The 18,074-nt window shown below is 49.5% G+C and overlaps 1 protein-coding gene and 1 long non-coding RNA gene across 5 annotated transcripts in view; one reads left to right on the top strand and one right to left on the bottom strand.

The window, feature by feature from the left end:
• Positions 1 to 18,074, top strand: part of AHRR (aryl hydrocarbon receptor repressor) — a 73,996-nt gene that overhangs the window by 39,322 nt on the left and 16,600 nt on the right. The window lies entirely within an intron of this gene.
• On the bottom strand, positions 1,816 to 18,064 carry LOC309657594. Its single transcript, XR_014261860.1, has 2 exons — positions 10,624 to 18,064; positions 1,816 to 10,455 (listed from the first exon to the last, which is right to left on the bottom strand). It is a non-coding gene; the product is annotated as an uncharacterized lncRNA (long non-coding RNA).

Below are 18,074 nucleotides of genomic sequence, written 5' to 3'. Positions count from 1 at the left end.
ACTCCTAGGCCTTCGAGTGCAACGTAGAGTAGACGAGGCGAGAGAGAACACCTCTGCCTTTCCCTAACCTTAGGGAGAAAACTTCAGTCTTTTGCTCGTTTTGCTTTTTATAGATGCCTTATATCAGATTACGAAATTTCCCTCTATTCCTTGTTTTCTGAGAGTTCTTATTATGAATGGATTAGTTTTGTCAGATGCTTTTTCTGCGTCTGTTGAGATGATCATGATTTTTCTTCCTGAGTCTGTTAATATTGTGAATTACATTAATCGATTTTCAAATGCTGACCCAACCTTGCATGCCCAGGATAGATCTTATTTATATATTGCTAGATTAAATTTGGTAATATTTGTGGGGATTTTTGTGTTTATGTTCATGAGAAACATTTTTGTTTTTTTCTTGTCTGGTTGTGGTGTCATGCTAGTGGAGGCTTCATAAAACTATTTGAGAGTGTTCCCCTCTCTTTTCTTTTCTGAAAGAGATTGTGTAGAATTGGTATTATTTCCTCCTGAAATGCTTATTAGAATTCACCAGAGAAAACAACTGGTCTGGGAGTTTTCTTTAGAAGTTTAATAATTCAAATCATAGTTTTAATCATAGAAGATTAAACTATGAATTCAGTTTTGTTCATTGATACAGGACTATTCAGGTTATCTATTCTAGTGTGAACTTTAGTAGTTTGTATCTTTCAAAGAGTTGGTCTGTTTCATCTATGTTATTGATTTTATGGGTACAAAGTTGTTCATGGTTTTCCCAAGTTGCCCTTTTTTTTTTGCTTTTTTTAAACCTCTTTCTTCTTTTACTATTTCGGTGTGATTTCACACTTACGAAACAGTTGACAGAGCGGTACAAAGAATTTTTCAGATTCCCAGACGTTTCCGTGTTAGCACTTGCCCTCTCTCCACACTCATTTTCTCTTCTGAGCCGATTTAGGGTGCGTGGCAGGCGTGATGACCTTCACCCCTAGAGGCCTCGGTGCATTTGCTAAACCAGGATGCCCCCCACGGCCTGGGCACAGGTGCCGGACCAAGGGCTCTGAGGCCGTGTTGTGACTGTGTCCATAGCCGACTCAGCTCCCACACGGTCCCAGTGCCCCGTTTGTGCCAAGAGGAAACCCGTCACGTGTTTAGCTGTCCTGCCTCTCTCACCTCCTTTACTCTATAACGTTCCTTGGCCTGCCCTGGGGCTCTGTGACACTGACTTCCCAAAGAGCACTGGCCCGTCGTCTTGCAGAGAACCCCTCAGTTTGGGTGTGACTGGTCTTCCGAGAGTGTGATGTTCCGGGGGTCCTTTCCTATCTTTGTTGATTTCACTTACTATCCTTTTGTGAGAATGTGAAACACAAACTTGGTTCCAAAAGTCATAAGGAGAAGGAAAAGTCAGAGGAGGGCCCCCGCCGTCCCCCCCGCCTCGGGGTGGTGAGCTCTTTCCTCTATCCCTCCAGCTCACATGTACCCAGCAGGGGCCGCTAGCACGCAGGCAGCCCCTCAGGGCCCCGCCGGGCCCACCACCAGCCCGGGCTACTCATCCTACCAGCCCACTCCCACGCAGGGCTGTCGGGTAGGCTGGGAGGCCGCCCCCTCCCCTTACAAGGCCCCTGGGGCACCTGGGCTCAGTCTTCTCCCATTGCCCCCTCCCCTCCGCAGACTGTGGCTTCCCAGGCCCCGCAGAGCCTCCCAGCCATCTCCCAGCCTCCGCAGTCCAGCACCATGGGCTCCATGTTGCCTTCTTAATGTCTGTGGGTTCTGTGACTATGTCTCCTTTCTCATTTCATTGGTAATTTGCGTCTTCTCTTATTTTTTCTTAGTCAGTTGGGCTAGAGGTGTATTCAGTTTATTGATCTTTTTCAAAGACACAGCTATTGGTTTCATTGATTGTTGCTCTGGACCAAATACTTGTATCCCCCCCAAATTAATATAATGCAAATTCATATTAGATTGGAGACCTAACCCCCAGTGTGATGGTGTTTGGTGGTGGGGTCTTTGGGAGGTGATTTGGTCATGAGGGTGGAGCCCTCATGAATGGGATCTGTGTTCTTATAAAAGAGACCCCAGAGAGTCCCCCGCCCCTTCTACCACGTGGGACACGGCTATCTGTGAGCCAGGAAGGGGCCCCCACCAGATTGCTGCCCTTGGGTGAGGTGTTCGGTAAACATCAGTCACATCAAGCTGGTTGATAATGTTGACGGCTTTTATATCCTTGTTGATTTTCTGTCCAGTCTTAACCTGAAAGACATCTTCTAGTATAATTGTGGAATTTTGTATTTCTCCTTTAAGTTCTACCAGTTTTTGCTCTATGTGTTTTGGAGTTCTGTTGTATGTTGCAAACTCACTTAGGATTATTATGTTTTCTTCATTAATTGACCTTTCTATCATTATCATTATATAAAATGCCTCTTTATTCCCGGTAATTGTCCTCGCTCTGAAGCCTGCTTTGTCTAACGCTAACATTGCCACTCCAACTTTCTTTTAGTTAATGTTTCCTTGGCATGTCTTGCTTCATCTTTTTACTTTTAGTCCATTTGTATTATTGTATTTAATGTATATCTTTCTTTTGTTGGCAGTACATATTTGGACCTTTTTTTGTTTTTTGTTTTTCTAAGTCCAGTCTGACAGTATCTTCTTTTTTTAATTGGTGTGTGAGGCCATTTATATTAGGGTAATCATTGATATTATTGGATTTCAGTCTACCATTTCATAATTTTTCTATTTTTTGTTTCCATCTTTTCTGCCTTCTTTTTGACTTTAGTGATATTTATTAGTATTCCATTTCAGTATCTCTAGTGACTTCTGATGCTTAATTTTGATATGCTTGGGAGTGGGTTTATTAGATTGTCCTGTTTAGGGTTTGCTGAGCTTTCTGAATCTATACATTTATGTCTTTCACCAAATTTGGAAGGTTTTCAGCCATACTCTTCAAATATTTTTATTTCCCCAATCTCTTTCTCTTTTATTTCAGAAACTCCACTGGCCCAGGTGTTAGGCCTTTTCACACTGTCCCACAGGTCCTTGAGGCTCTCTTCACTTTTTTCCAATATTTTCTCTCTCAGGCTGGATACTTCCTATTATCTGTCTTTACTGACCCTTTTCTCTGTCACCTCCATTCTGCCATTAAGCCCATCCAGTGAAAATTTTACTTCATATATTTTATTTCTCAGATCTGAAATTCTCATTTGGTTCTTTTTTTTTATGGCGTCTGTTTCTCTTCTGAGACTTTTCATCTTTCTTGTTGTGTTCATTTCCAAGTGCTACCTTGATCTCACGGAGGAGGGTCGTATAGCGTCTGTTTCTCTTCTGAGACTTTTCATCTTTTTCGTTGTGTTCATTTCCAAGTGCTACCTTGATCTCACGGAGGAGGGTCGTATAGCGTCTGTTTCTCTTCTGAGACTTTTCATCTTTTTCGTTGTGTTCATTTCCAAGCGCTGCCTTTATCTCCTGGAGGAGGGTCGTATTAGCTGCTTTGCATCCCTTCCCTGATCACTCTGCTGTCCGTGTCGGCTCAGAGGTGGCATCTGTTTCTCGCCTTCACCTTGAGCGTGACTCTCACATTCTGGTTCTGAGCACGTGCAGGAATCGGGGTTGGGCGCTCAGCAGAGTAAGGGCCTCCAGTGCTGCCGTCTTGGTTCTCAGAGCCGGTGAATTTGCTACTTTATATGGAGAAGGGACCAAAAGTGCGGACGTCCGGGCTCCCCCTGCAGGACACGCGGCCCCGAGGCCGCACAGGCTTGTGGTGGCGGGCCTCCTGTCGGCCGTCCCGAACCCGCTCCTCAGATCCAGCGCACACAGGGATCCTGGGCCCTCCGGGAAAGAGGCTGATGGAGCAAAACACAGGATCCAGGAGGAAAGTCAGCTTGGAGGAGACAGACGTGCAAAGTGGAGATGACCAGATGGGCAGACCATACGGCCCTCGAGCCCCTCAGACATGGGGACACAGGTAGCTGTAAAAGCGACCATTCAGAGATCTTAAAAGAACTCAAAAATTCAAAGCATGAGAGCAACACCTAGAAATCCGTAGAAGGGTCTGGAGTCAGAGTCCTCCCACGCGTAAGGGAAGACAGCGGAGAATAACAGCGGGAAGTCAGGGAAATTGCCAGGCCCCGTGGGACCTGCATAATTGGAGCTCCAGAAAGACCACAGGGTAGGAAATCATCAAGGAAGCAACCCAGAAGGTTTCCCAGAGCCCAGGACTGAGGTTCCAGCCTGAAAGGCCCCGCTGGGTGACCAGCACAGACGATGAGAAGGACCAGGTGTTCGCCTCTGTGAAATTCTGCACCCAGGACAGGGGAGTCCGGGCTTGGAGATGAGAAGGTGGACGCTGGAAGGCCACGAGGAGGTGCCTCAGGGGAGGGGCTTCCAGCCGGGGAGCCACACGTACCTGCCTGCCCTTGGAGTGGCGGCGGGGAGTGAGGACAGCCCCGGCATCCTGGCCCTCCCCAGTTCCACTTCCTCCGCATGGACCAGGCCGTGACCAAGTGGCAGGTGGGGACCTGGAGGCCAAGGCCCCTCCAGGACGGGTGGAGGGAGAAGGCGGTGGACCAGACACTGTGGGGGGAGGCTTGTCCCCCAGGGAGATAAGGCCCAGGCCTGCGGCCACTGAGGACAGCACATTCCCTGCCCCCCCCTCCCCCGCAGAAGAGTCTGTGAGCACTGACGCCGGGCGGATTCCAGCAGAACCATGACGCAGCTCCATTCCCCGGCAGAGCGGAAGCGAGGGCTGCAGTGGCGGCGGGGACACGCGGACGCCTGAAACCTGGGGAAACCCGGGGGCAGCAGCTCTGTGAGCCGTCAGCTGGCAGCTCACGCCACCCCGGCTCCAGGCGGCCGCTCTAGCAGGAAGCCTGGCCGGGGCTCCGGGGCCTTGTGGCTCTCACATCCTGCACGTTTGACTCTAACCCCCGTCCCGCTAGAGTCCAGACGTTCAAGCTGCCCAGCTTTCTGGTGTCCTTGCAGCTGGGACCCCTCCTCGTGCTTTCGTTGTCAGGTTTCCTTTCTTGTGAAGTGGCTCTCTTGCAATGTTTGTGGGGGGGGATCGTTTAGTTGGCGAGCCTAGCCCATTTATTCTTCTTGTAATTACTCTTGTTTGGGGGCTAATTTCTGCCCTCATGTTTTGTATTTTCTATTGACGGCACTTTCCTTGGTTTCCTTTTCTTCTCTCTAGCTCCCCATTCTGACTGAGCTTTCTCATGCTAGTCTAAGTCACACACTCTGCTTTTGTTCTTGGGGGATCACCTTCAGAGCAGGTCTTTCCAAGCAGGATTCTCTTTGACCCCCTAGATTTAGCAGGGCTGGCGTCTCCCCAACAGGTCCGCATCCGTCCAGGCCCCCAGACCCCGCACGGACACAGCAACTTTGTCCAGAAGTTGAATCCTGCACGGCACGGATCTTGTCTGTGTTCCTGGCTTCTCGAGGCCCCTCTGAGGTCCAGGATGTGGGCCACCCTCCTTGCAGCCCCCAGACGCGCTTCTTGCTTTGAGGGCCTCCGCTCAGTGCTTTCACCGAGGGTCCTGATGTGAAATCTTCCTGCATCTCACCCACGCCTTCAGGCTTGGATAGCAGTTTGGTGGGATATAGAATTTTAGGTTCAAAGTTTTTCCTTCAACCTTCAAAAATACTGTCCCACTGTTTGCTGCACGGGTGCCGCTGGTGGGGTCCAAGGCTCGTTCTCTGCAGTGGCTCTGCTCTGGCTCCCTCTTGAGCTTTTGTGAGCCTGTCTTTGGCCTTGATATTCTTGAATTTCACTGTAATGTGTCTTTCGTCTTGTTTTGCCTGCTTGGTGCTCCAAGTTCTTTCCATCTGAGGTCTTTCTTCTTTAATCTGGATTTTTTTTTCCATCATTGCGTCAAATACTGTCTCTCTCCGTTACTGGTTCTGCCTCTGGAGCCGCCTTTACCCAGCTGTTCCAGGGCAATACCTCCCATCTACTGGCCTTACTTCTGTGTTCTGTCTGGTCTCCCTTCTCTGCTGTCTTCAGGACTGATCTTCCAGGTTTGTACCCATCACAGCACACCCCCAAATGTTTTCTGTCTTCCTTACATTCTCATACCTAACAAATAGTTCCCCTTGATTTGCTTGTACTATTTCTTCTTCTTATTTCATTTTGCTAATCTATTTTCTTATCTCCTTAAATATATTTATTTAAATTCATGCTTGTCTCATCCTTGGTCTCTTTTCTGTGCGGCCCCACCTGCCGGGCATCTCCCAGGCTGTCTCCTTGGCCCTGTGCGCTCTGTCCCTGAGCAGCTGTGTGCTGGGGGCAGGAGGGAGGGTCAGAGGGCAGGGGTTGGGGGGAGGGACTGGGCCGGTGGGTTTGCCTCCTTGGTGAGGGCTCCCCTTTAGAAAGGGCCACCTCGGAAGGAGCCCTGGCCTGGGGTTTGCATGAGACTGTGGTGGGGGGTGGGCGGGGAGGGGTGAGTGCCCGATGCGCAGCTCAGCTGTGGGCCCTGTGCCCTTGCCTCTGTCATCCCACCAGGCAGACTGTCCCCAGGCAACTGGGGGAGGGGCCACAGCAGAGCATAAAAAGGATTTCTTCTACCTGTTCTCTGCTCCCCCAGAGCCCCCGCCCCAGGCTGCAGACCCCAGCTCCTCCTCATTCTGACCCAGACAGCCCTGCGCGTCCTGGGGTCCCCATGGCCTTTCTGGGGTTCACTCCTCCCGTTTGGGTAACGTGGGCTGACTTTGGGGAGGGGACAGAGCCCGTGCTGGCTCACCCTGTGCCCACACAGAAGCCTTGCATCCGTGCTTGATCGAATAAACTTTGCTGGATGCCACATGAAGTTAAAAGGAGCCGGAGGGGAGGCTCAGACTCATTGGATTGTGTTAGGTTTCTGAGTTCGAGGCTGGAGCAGGATCCTAAGGTTAAAACAATAAAAATCCTCAGTGGAGGGGGTGGCCAACGGGCAGATGTGCTGACTCGCCGAGGTGAAGGGGTTTCACCCGTTCCCACCGCCAGCCTTGGGCCTGTGAAGGTGACCCACGCAGCCTGGACCCAGTGGCACCCCCAGACCCCACGGAAATGGCGTGAGAGCGGCCTTGCGTGTCTGGGAGCCCCGCAGACACTCAGCAGGCCGTCGACCCATGCCAACCCGTGCTGGCGTGGTTTCTGGAAAAGCCAGCACAATTGCCAGGAAGTTCTCAGGAACCACAAGCGACCCACTGGGAACAAGAGCGGAGACTTTCTCACCTTCAGGCTGTCGCTCTTCTAAAGAAAGAACTAGAAAACACTTCCCCTGGTTGGGAGAAGTCGCCGGGGGTCCCGAGGGTGTCGGCTCCCGGCAGGTCGTGGACGGGGGCTCCCTGCTGCGATTTCTGCCCCTTAGTGCCAGGCGCACAGATGAGGGCCCACGCGTCCTCCAGAAACGCAGGTGTGAAACCCCAGAGCACGTGTGGCCGAATCACGGAGTCGCCCAGCGTAGAAAGTGAGGCACAGTAGGAGTCGGCCGGAAGGGCAGAGCAGAGCCGGCAGGGTGGGAGGGCCGGGTGGCCCAGGAGCAAGGGTCTCGGGGTGGCTGTAAGGGACTGCGGGCTGCACAACCCCCTGGGTCCCCGACTGTTGAAGAATGGCGCTGGCGAGGCTGACGGGCGTATGTCTGGGGATCCGGGGGAAGCGGCCCCAGGATCCACAGCTCGACCGCTCCGGGGAGAGTTCCCTGATGTCCTCACGCCTGCACCCATGCTTTTCCGGGGCCTCCGCTGAGCAGGCTGCGGCACGGGCCTCTCCGTCTCCCGCTTTGGTCTCTGTGCGCAGAGAAATCACCCTTTCTCACCTTCTGTTGTGACCGCTGATACTGCTGTTCCCAAACTTCTCTGATGTGGCTTTTCTTTCAGGGGTTCGACAGACATAAACAAAAGTGTATGAGGTTTCACGGGAGCTGGCCCGCGGGTGGACGCAGCCGGGAAGGACAGCCTGCTCCCGACTCCCCGGCGGCCGCCAGCCCACGCCCTGCCTCGTTCCCGCCGGCCCCGGTCCCCGCCAGCCTGACCGTACACCAAGCGGTCCGAGGGCAGTGCCACGCCCAGGCTGTGTCCCACCGTGGCCCGCAAGGGCGTGCTTTCTGTCCACTCAGCGGTCTCCCTGGGGGTCAGAAGCCCCCAGCTCCTGGCTCCACCCCTGAAGGCAGTTCAGCTGCCTGGGGCCTGGCTGGGCATGGCGTCTCCGTGGCTTTTAGACCCCCAGAACTCTGCACTGTGAAACCCCTGACTGTCCACCACAGCTCCCCAGCCGTCCACCAGGAGCCCCTGACCGTGCAGGGCTCCCTGGTCAGCGATCGCTGTGGTCACTCAGGCCCTGCTCTGCCCCTTGGCTTGTCCAAGGTCACACAGCTGAAAAGGCAGCACTTGGTTGAGGTGCTTTTGGAATAGCTGCGTCCCCCCAGGGAAGGAAGAGAGATGTCTGCAGTGGCCACGTTCTGTGTCCGGGTCTGGGCTCCACCCCCACCAGCCACAGGGAGGCTGGGAGGGCCCAGGGCCAAGCTCACCATCCAGGAACCTCCCCCACCCAGGTGTCTGTGCCACAGCCAAGTCGCTCACCTGGAGAGAAAGACCTGGAGGGCCCTGGGCAGTGGATGGCCAGAGCAGGGGCTGCACTAGCGCGAGGGTCTAGCTCCCAGGGCCTGGGGGTCCGCACCTGCCTCCACCCTTGCGGTCCTGCCCCTGTCAGCCAACTGCATCTTTCGAGAACTGCTTTCAAGTGCCGTAGCCGCTCCGTGGCAGGAGCCCAAGGCCAAGTTTACTGTTTGTGGGATCTATAAACAGCCAGCGATCCGCTCCCAGCAGGAGCGCCTCGCACGCACTCAGGCCCCACTGCGAGGCCCCGCGAGTGATCTGGCTCCAGCAGGGCCGAGCGGCTGCCCGACACGCCCGGTGCCCCTCGCTCGCTCGCGTGACTGGCGGCCCTGGCCTTGCGGTGTTGCTGTGTAACCCTGGCAACGGCTCTCAGGGGAGGGCACAGCTCCCAACTTCCCTTCATTCCAGGGAGGGGCGATGAGAGGGGCCGTTGGAATTGTTCCTTTTTCCCTCTTCTTTTTCCTCTGCCGTGACCTTGACAAGCAATCTTTGAAGTACATGCTGGCTATTTTTTCTGCCTGGGCTGGAAGAGATCAGGATATTCAAGGGTTGGCAAAAGGAAGTTCCGCTTTCTCACCCGTTTGCCTTGATCCCTGAAGAGGGGCTGGGGCAGTGGCGTCGGGGGGCAGAGCGAGTGGCGGGCCCTGCAGTGGCAGGTGCAGGTCCTGTGACTGCTAGTAATTGAATGTGGATGCGGTTGTTTCTCCCCTTAAAAAAGTGCAGCCTTCCGCTTGGGGCCAAATTCTTTTTTCCACTTGGAAAAGTGATCTCATTTTCCATGTACCATGTTTAAAAAAACACAAAAGTCTTGTAGGATTAAAAAGAGAGAGAGAGAAAACAAACAAATGTTTGCGACGCGTATTTGAAAGATGGTCCCACATGTGCAAAAGTATTTGGCGTGATGGTTCTGGACCAGAACGTCAATCTGATATTGAATCCATATGACTCGGCAAACAGCATTTTATGGTCTTTTTTCTTTTTAAAATTTCTGCCTTAGGAGTTAAAATTAAGGTTGTTTTTGGTCGTGACTAATCTCGTAAAATCTTTTTTGAGACGGCATTTTATATACTCAAACCCTGAACATTTCTTTGGTCTTTGGACTATTATTGGTGGGATGTCATGAGTCTGTGCAGCCTCTGAAATGGGAAACGCTGTGCAAGGGCTGGTGGCACAGCCAGCACCCACCTCGCCCCCTCCCGCTGCCAGGGGGCGGGGGGGAATGCACCGAGTCTGCAGCTTGCCCGGGGGAGGGCGCAAGGCCCTCGCGGCCACCACTGCCCAGCCCCATAGGGTGTGTGGGCTCAGCCACCTGGGCCGCATGGCCACTGGCGACATCGCCTCTCACTGGTCAGTGCTGAGCTGAGGCTGTAAGAAGGATGGATGCCGTCTCCTGACAGTCCCGAGGTGGACCCAGCACCGCCCACCCTGCTTCTGCCCAGACCCCCGGCAGAGGGGGACTGTGGAGCCCCGAGGGAGGGTGTTGGACCGGCAGCCTGCAGGGCCCCCTCCTGGGACGCTGCTGCCAGCTCCTGATAAGACGCGAGGCCTGTGGAGGCCAGAGCTGGCTTTCCTTGTCTGAGGGTCACAGTCACGGCCGCAATGGGCGGCACCAGCCCCCGGGGTCTCGGCCATCAGACCCCGCTGGGCATGGGCACGGGGTGGGGAGGGAGGCAGGTGCCTATTCAGATCAAATCCCAGCAGCACAGGAACCCCGGGTTTTCCAGGTGAGGCGCTTGAAGCCAGCGCAGGAGGGCCAGTGAGAACACAGGCACCACCCTCATTCTAGAAAGACTCCCAGCTCTGAGCGGGCGGCAGGCCCGCCCCATCACACGCCTCCTTGCTCCCAGGCAGTGTCGCAGGGAGAAGGCTGTGGGCTTTCCTCCTTGCTCTAGGCACCTTCCTCCTTGCTCTAGACACCTTCCTCCTTGCTCTAGGCACCTTCCTCCTTGCTCTAGGCACCTTCCTCCTTGCTCTAGGCATCTTCCTCCTTGCTCTAGGCACCTTCCTCCTTGCTCTAGGCACCTTCCTCCTTGCTCTAGGCACCTTCCTCCTTGCTCTAGGCACCTTCCTTCCCGGAAGTGTGCTCATGTCTTGTTGGAGGCCCTGTTCGCAGCAGCGCAGCCTCGGGAGCCAGGAGCTGAAAGCAGCCCAGATGCCCATCAGGCGATGATGGGTAAGCAAAGGTGGTCTGTACATGCAATGGAATATTAGTCAGCCTTAAAGAGGAAGGAAATTCTGACACGTTCTCCGACACGGATGCACCTGAGGGTGTGGTGCTAAATAAACAAGCCCGTCACAGAAGGACCCGTCCTGCGCGAGTCCACTTAGGAGGTCCCTGGAGGAGGGAGTAGATGGCGGGGCCGGCCTGGGGTGGGCAGAGTGTCAGTTTGGGAAGATGTGAAAGTTCTGGAGATGGTGGTGACGGCCATACAACAACGTGAATGTGCACTTAAAGTGGCTAAAATGGTGAGTTTTCTGTTGCATAGGTTTTACCGCAATATAAGACAACCTGGCGTTGCAAAGTGCAGTGTCTTGGTTGGGTCAGTGTCTGAGGGGCACAGGAAGCTGAGCCTCAGCGGCCCAGCCTCATCTGAGATTCTGAGGCTGACAATGCTTCAGAAAATCCTCCCGACCCGTGGAAGTGGATGCGAAGGTTTTCTGTTTTTAGGTAAAGCATCTCTGAAGTGGCGCAGAAAGTGTGAGAAGTGCTGTCCAGACTTGCCATCTCCGGGCTGGCACAGGACTTGCCATCTCCGGGCTGGCACCCAGTCTGGGTGGGAAGGACCCACAGACGAGGCTCTTCACACCCTGCCTTCGGGGTCTGCTTCGTGTCCTAGCGATTGACCCAAACACTGGGAGGGAAAGAGCCAGTCAACATATAGGAAAATTGGGCCTTTTGTTAACCATAGAACAGCCCAAACGTTTCATAGGTCCCACCCCACGCCCCACCAAGAAACACTGGGTGTCGGCATATTCACAGACTCGTGACTAGCCCACTGGGATAAGATCCAGGCAAACACTGGACTTTCCATCTGCGGCTCAAAGACGTGAGGACAGTGGGACCAAACACTTCTCCTGGGAGCCGCACAGGAATTACAGAGACAAATGACGCAGTCTGTCTGGTTCTGGAGACGTTCCAGTGGACATGGGTGTCACCCAGGGTTGATTTTCAGTTCACTGGGGTTTGGGGTGGGTGAGCGATAACGGGCTTTGTGATGAGATGTGGTCACCAGTGCCACACTGTTTAGGGCAGAGGTGCAGCTGGGGGCTATGTGAGGCTTGGGTTTGTTTCTTGCTCAGAAAACTCAGCACAAAGTCTAAATCCTATTGCAAAGTCACCACCCTGGTGTTTGCACCTCTGTGTCAGAAAGTTGTCCAGAATTTTGAGATAAAGTGAAAAGTTGGGTGGCACCTCCTTTTCAAGTCACGTGGGCACAGGGATGCTCAGGGATCATCCAGGGGGATTTTAATTTTGCATCTAATGCCGCAATCTTATCCCAGCTGCCTGTGAGCACCTAGTGTCTCAGACACGTCTTAGGCTGGTTTAATATCTCAGTGCTTCCCTCTTTTTTTAAAAATTTTATTTATTAATTTATTTATGGCTGTGTTGGGTCTTCGTTTCTGTGCGAGGGCTTTCTCTAGTTGCGGCGAGCAGGGGCCGCTCTTCATCGCGGTGCGCGGGCCTCTCACTATCGCGGCCTCTCCCTTTGCGGAGCACAGGCTCCAGACACGCAGGCTCAGTAATTGTGGCTCATGGGCTCAGTCGCTCCGCGGCATGTGGGATCCTCCCAGACCAGGGCTCGAACCCGTGTCCCCTGCATTGGCAGGCAGATTCTCAACCACTGCGCCACCAGGGAAGCCCAGTGCTTCCCTCTTGAATAAGATCTTTGTCCAGTGTTTATTGTATGTTTTCCTGAGTGCGGTGACGTTTCTTCTCTGAGTTATACTTTAATGGCTAAGTTGTGGCTTTGTCTCGTTTGAAGCTGCAAGTCTGCGTCCCTTTCCAGGGGGTTTCCTCGTGAATTGTGTGTGGTGTGATGTCACTTTGGGCAGAATACACGACCTCCGTTTAAGCCGGACGCCAGTCAGCAGCTCCGTGTCCCCCCTGCCCCCGACACCCAACGACAGAGAATCACACACACCTGAAACAAAAATGCCGTCCTAATGTGAAACGAAGAAGGCAGAAAATCTGGAACAAAATTAACTGAAAGAATGTAGGGAGAAAACAAGGAAGACAAGGCAGAAGCCTGAGCACACGGCAGCCTCCGGGGCCGCGGGTCGGTGGGGCAGGGCTGGACGGCGGAGTCTCCAGCCTTCCGGCTGCAGGAGCTCAGGCGACACTGACCGGGGTCACCGCTGCTCAGACTGTTGCCCCTCTGGTATCTGGTCCACTTGTTTTAAAAGCAAATTTTAGGTAGACCTCTAAGGGACAGAAAATACCATTCCAGAGCCATTCCAGAGCCCAGAAAAGGAGGGAAGGGGCAGCTGATTCTGTGCGGTCAGGAACCCTGTACTAAGACCAGGCAGAGACGGCGCTCGGGAGAAATTCAGCCCGTGGTACTTGCGAGAGTAGATGAAACCATCCTGAGCGCAGCGCGGCACACCAAGCCCGTCATCACCGTGAAGGAATGAGGCGCGGCGGCCGAGCGCGGATCCGGAATGGCTGATGCGCCCCGACAGGACATCGTGGTCAACTGTAGACGGTCACTCAGCCTGTTAAACAGACAGACAAAGTCTCAGGGGAGAACCACTTACTGAAAAGCCCGTCTCTGTCTAGTAGTTTGGATGACACCACCTTTCCACCTGTACCTGCACCTGCTCTGGGCTTCCTATCCCAGGCGATGGACGCACTTGTCTATTCACTCGCCAGCACCCAACTGCTTTAGTTTTGGAGGCCTGATGGTATGTTTTGACAATAAATAACAGTCTTCCCTAACTTTCTTTTTCAGTGTTTTTGTAACAATTAGTGCATGTTTACTTTCCATACTTAGTATCAACTTGCTGGCTCCATAACAATTTGATATACATTCCACTGTATATAAAATAGATAAACCATAAGGGCCTACTGCATAGCACAGGGAACTATACTCAGTATCTTGTAGTAACCTATAATGGGAAGGAATCCGAAAAAGAATATATAAAAATATAGTGATTCAGATACATATATATCTGTACACCTGTACTAACACAATATTGTAAATCAACTATAGTTCAATAAAAAAGTTTGATATAGACAACATTGAACTCTGCTGATAAATTCACGTAGGAAGAATGGGCATCTTTATGACGGTGAGTCACCCAGTCCGAGAACAAAGGATGTCTTTCCATTTGTTCACATATAATTTTGTGTCTCTTGAGATGTTTTGACGTTTTCTTTGCATCGATTTTGCACATTACTTGTTGAGTTTACAAGTCCTGGGCCTTCTTTTATCCACCATGATGTCCTCTAATATGGTCATTTTTCTCATATGTAAAGGTTATTGAATATATATATATTTAATTTTATATCCTTGCTGCTTACTGAATTCTTTTATTTGAGTTATTTTATCATTGATTCTCTAGGGTTTTCTGAGTAAACCATGGTATCATCTGCAAATAGCGATCGTTTTACTTTCTCAATTCTTATACCTCCCATTGATTTCTCTCTTCTAGTTTCAACAGTTAACACCCCCAGATACTACAGGACAGGAGTCAGCAAACTTTTTCTTTAAATGGCCAGATGGTGAAATATTTCAGGCTTTGTGGGCCATATCAGCGGTCCTCAACTTTTTTGGCACCAGCGACCGGTTTCATGAAAGACAGGTTTTCCACGGATGGGGCTGGGGGGATGATTCAGGCGGTAATGCTAGTGATGGGCAGCGATGGGGAGCGCAGATGAAGCTTCCCTCACCTGCCCACTGCGCTTACCTTCTGCTGTGCGGCCTGGGCACTGGGGACCCCTGGGCCGTATTGTCTCTGTCATAACTACTCAGCCTTGCTGTTGTAGGGCAAAAGTGGCTCGAGACACTACGTAAATGAACAGGTGTGGCCGTGTTCTAGTAAAATTTCATTTACAAAACCAGTGGCAGGCTATATGTCAGGGGGTGTAGTTTACACATCCCAGTATGGGATGTCATAGGCATCGTTGCCCTGCTTCCAGATCATACTGGAAACACCTAGAATTTTCCCCCATTAAGTTGCTACCTTAGGAATAACATGGACAGACACACACACACATACAACATGCACACACACACGTTACCATGTTAAGATGTATCCACAATTCCTATTATGTGTTTTTATCAGGAACGAGTGTTGAATTTTGTTGAAAGCTTTTTGCCATCTATAAAGATAACCATAGGGACTTCCCTGGTGGCCCAGTGGTTAAGAATCTTCCTGCCAATGCAGGGGACACGGGTTCAAGGCCTGGTCCGGGAAGATCCCACATGCCGCGGAACAGCTAAGTCCGTGCACCACAACTACTGAGCCTGTGCTCTAGAGCCCGCAAGCCACAGCTACTGAGCCCATGTGCTACAACTACTGAAACCCGCGCGCTTAGAGCCCATGCTCTGCAACAAGAGAAACCACCTCAATGAGAAGCCCACGCATTGCAATGAAAAGTTGCCCCCGCTCACCACAACTAGAGAAAGCCCACATGCAGCAACAAAGACCCAACACAGCCAAAAAAAAAAAAAAAAAGATAATCATAGATTTTTCTCCTTAGATCTATAAATGTGGTGTATTATATTAATGAATTTCTTAATATTTCCTAATATCCAACTTTGCATTCCTGGAATAAATTCACTTGGTCATGATGTATTCTTTTCTTAATGTGAAATCGAAGTCTGTTTGCTAATATTTTATTTAGCATATTTGCACCAATAGTCAAAGTAAGCAATTTTATTTTTATTGTATTTTCCTTATCAGAATCAAGTGTCAGTGTTATACTTCTTAAAAAGAATTAGAAAATTTCCTTCACTTTCTATTTCTGAGACAACTTATGGGGCATTTGTGTTATCTGATTTTTAAAGATTTGGTAGAATTCCTTTTTAAAACCATCTGGGCCTGGTGCATTATCCTGGGTTAGTTCCTTGATAACTTTTTTTCTTCTACAGAAATTGATCTTTTAAGGTTTCTATCTCTAATGGGTCAATTCTGATAAATTAATTTCTTGAGTATCATTTTTATTGTTTCCTTACTATCTTTTTAATGTCTGTAGGATCTGTAATGACGTATTCTTTAAAATTCCTGGTGTCAGTAATTTGTATTTTTCTTGATCAATCTTGCTAAGAGTTTATCAATTTTATTAATCTTTTTAAAGAAGCAATTTTTCACTTTGTTGACAATCTTTATCATTTAACTGTTTAAACAATTTTCATTGTTTTTTCTCTTATTTTAAATTTTTCTTTCCCTCTCCTTACATTGTATTTAATTGTCTCTGCTTTCTCTAGTTTCTTGAGGAGGGATTACACACTTTGTTCTTTTGAAACAGTCATCGTAAGCTTACTGGGACTTTATGTTGCCTTTTCTGCTTATATGTAACTTGAAGTTCATCACTTCTCTGTGTTCTCATTATGATGGGGGTGCAGATTTGTGTAGTTTTACCTATTCTTGTTGTTCTCCATCATTTTTTAGAAGTGTGGGGATTTGAATTTAGGTGGCTGCCTAGAAATCTTCAATATCAGTAATTTAAAAGCTCTTGGATATTGATATGTATAAACCCTAATAGAAAAGTCAGCACATGACATGCACGGGCAATTTACCAAAGAAGAAATACAAGTTACCAATGAATGTATGAAATTTTTTCAATCTCATTAATAATCAAAGAAATGATAATTATAATGATGGTAAGATAATTTATCACTTATAAAATTGGCAAAGATTAGAAAAAAAAGAAAAAGGTATCCAGCATGGTCAAGAATTAAGGGAAATGGGTATTATAATACACTGCTGATAGCTACAAACTTCATAGAAGTTAAAGTCTCTATATGTCTGGGGACTTCCCTGGCGGTCCAGTGGTTAGGACTCCTCGCTTCCACTGCAGGGGGCGCAGGTTCAATCCCTGGTCAGGGAACTAAGATCCTGCATGCCGCGTGGCCAAAAAATTTTTAAAAAAAGAGTCTCTAAATGTCTGTATGTTAAAGATTCAAATTGAAATATTTTGAACTCCACTATCCAGTTGCCTGAACCTCCCTTACCTCCAGCTTCTGTATTGGCCCAGTAGAATCAGACTGTTCCTACCTCATGGAGGTGATGCAGAACTGAAAGAGCTATTCCACGTATGGTGCGTGACACTCACCAGGACCTACACAGAGTGTGCTGCCGTTTTCTTTATCAAAATGATGATGATGATGCCAGATAGATAGATAGATACAGATAGGTAGATAGAATGCGCGTTAATCACGCGCTCTAGTGGCCGTGGTCCCTCGTGCATCCTCACTAGTGATGGTTCTGGGAAGCCTGTGCAGGAGGGGCTGGAGGGCCTGCTTTTCGAACAAAGAGAGACTTTAAGTCGAGCCCAACACAGCACATGCCACAACAATTACAGATATAACTGAAATTTAATAATCATAAAAATATTGTGAATAACATACATGAGTAAATTTAAAATCAAGATGCAATGAGTGCATTACTAAAAAATATTTTTAAATGCCATAACTGATATAAGAAAAAAATCCTGAATACACTAACAACCATTAAATAAACTGACATGGTACTAAAATCCACCCCCTTTCACTCACCATCTCTCCCAAAATGCACCCAAACTGGAGGATCTTAGAGGTGAGGTGAACCAGACTTTCAAGGAATACGTCATTCTCATCATAAATAAGTGGGTCCAGAAAATGAAAAAAGAGGGAAGATTAGGTATACTTGACACCAAAATAAAGAGAGAAGCTTATAGGCTGGATTTCCTTAAATATAAATGAATATTTCTTAAGTGAAATGAATCAATTCCAAGAGCATATTAAAAATTATGATCAGATAAGGTTTACCCTATGTAGGCAAGAATGATTTCACCATCAGAAAATCTGTCACTGTAACTCACCACATTAATAGATTAAAGAAAATCTATGTGATGATTTCAGTAGCTATAGAAATAGCACTTGATGGAGCTCAACATTTTTTCATGATAAAAATTCTTAGAAAAATCAGAACATGGTATAGAGGAGGGTGCATGAATGGGGAAATCCACAAGGTGGCATAAAGGTTCCTGTTCTGTTTCAGGTACTGACGTGTCATCTCATAGTGATGGTGTATATTTTATAAAACATAAATTTGATAATCATTAGAAAAAGAAGAACCCTAGTCTTGAGCCTTATAAACCGTGACCAAGTTCCCGTGTCACCTGCTAGCTTGGGACCTTTTGCAAAATGGTCATAAATAAATTAAAAGCGGGCCTTTCTGGAGGTTACCAATACAGACCACAAAACGGGGGAGAAATGGTTGAAAAGCCGAACAGAATCAATGCTTAACTTTTTCATTTTGAATGATTTCACAAATGTATCTTGGAGCCAACTCGATTTTTTGTTTTTTCT

Source organism: Balaenoptera physalus, assembly GCF_965194825.1.
Source record: "Balaenoptera physalus genome assembly, chromosome: 3".
Lineage (NCBI taxonomy): Eukaryota > Metazoa > Chordata > Mammalia > Artiodactyla > Balaenopteridae > Balaenoptera > Balaenoptera physalus.
The sequence above is the reverse complement of the archived record's forward strand: the minus strand, read 5'-3'. Positions and strand labels throughout refer to the sequence as shown.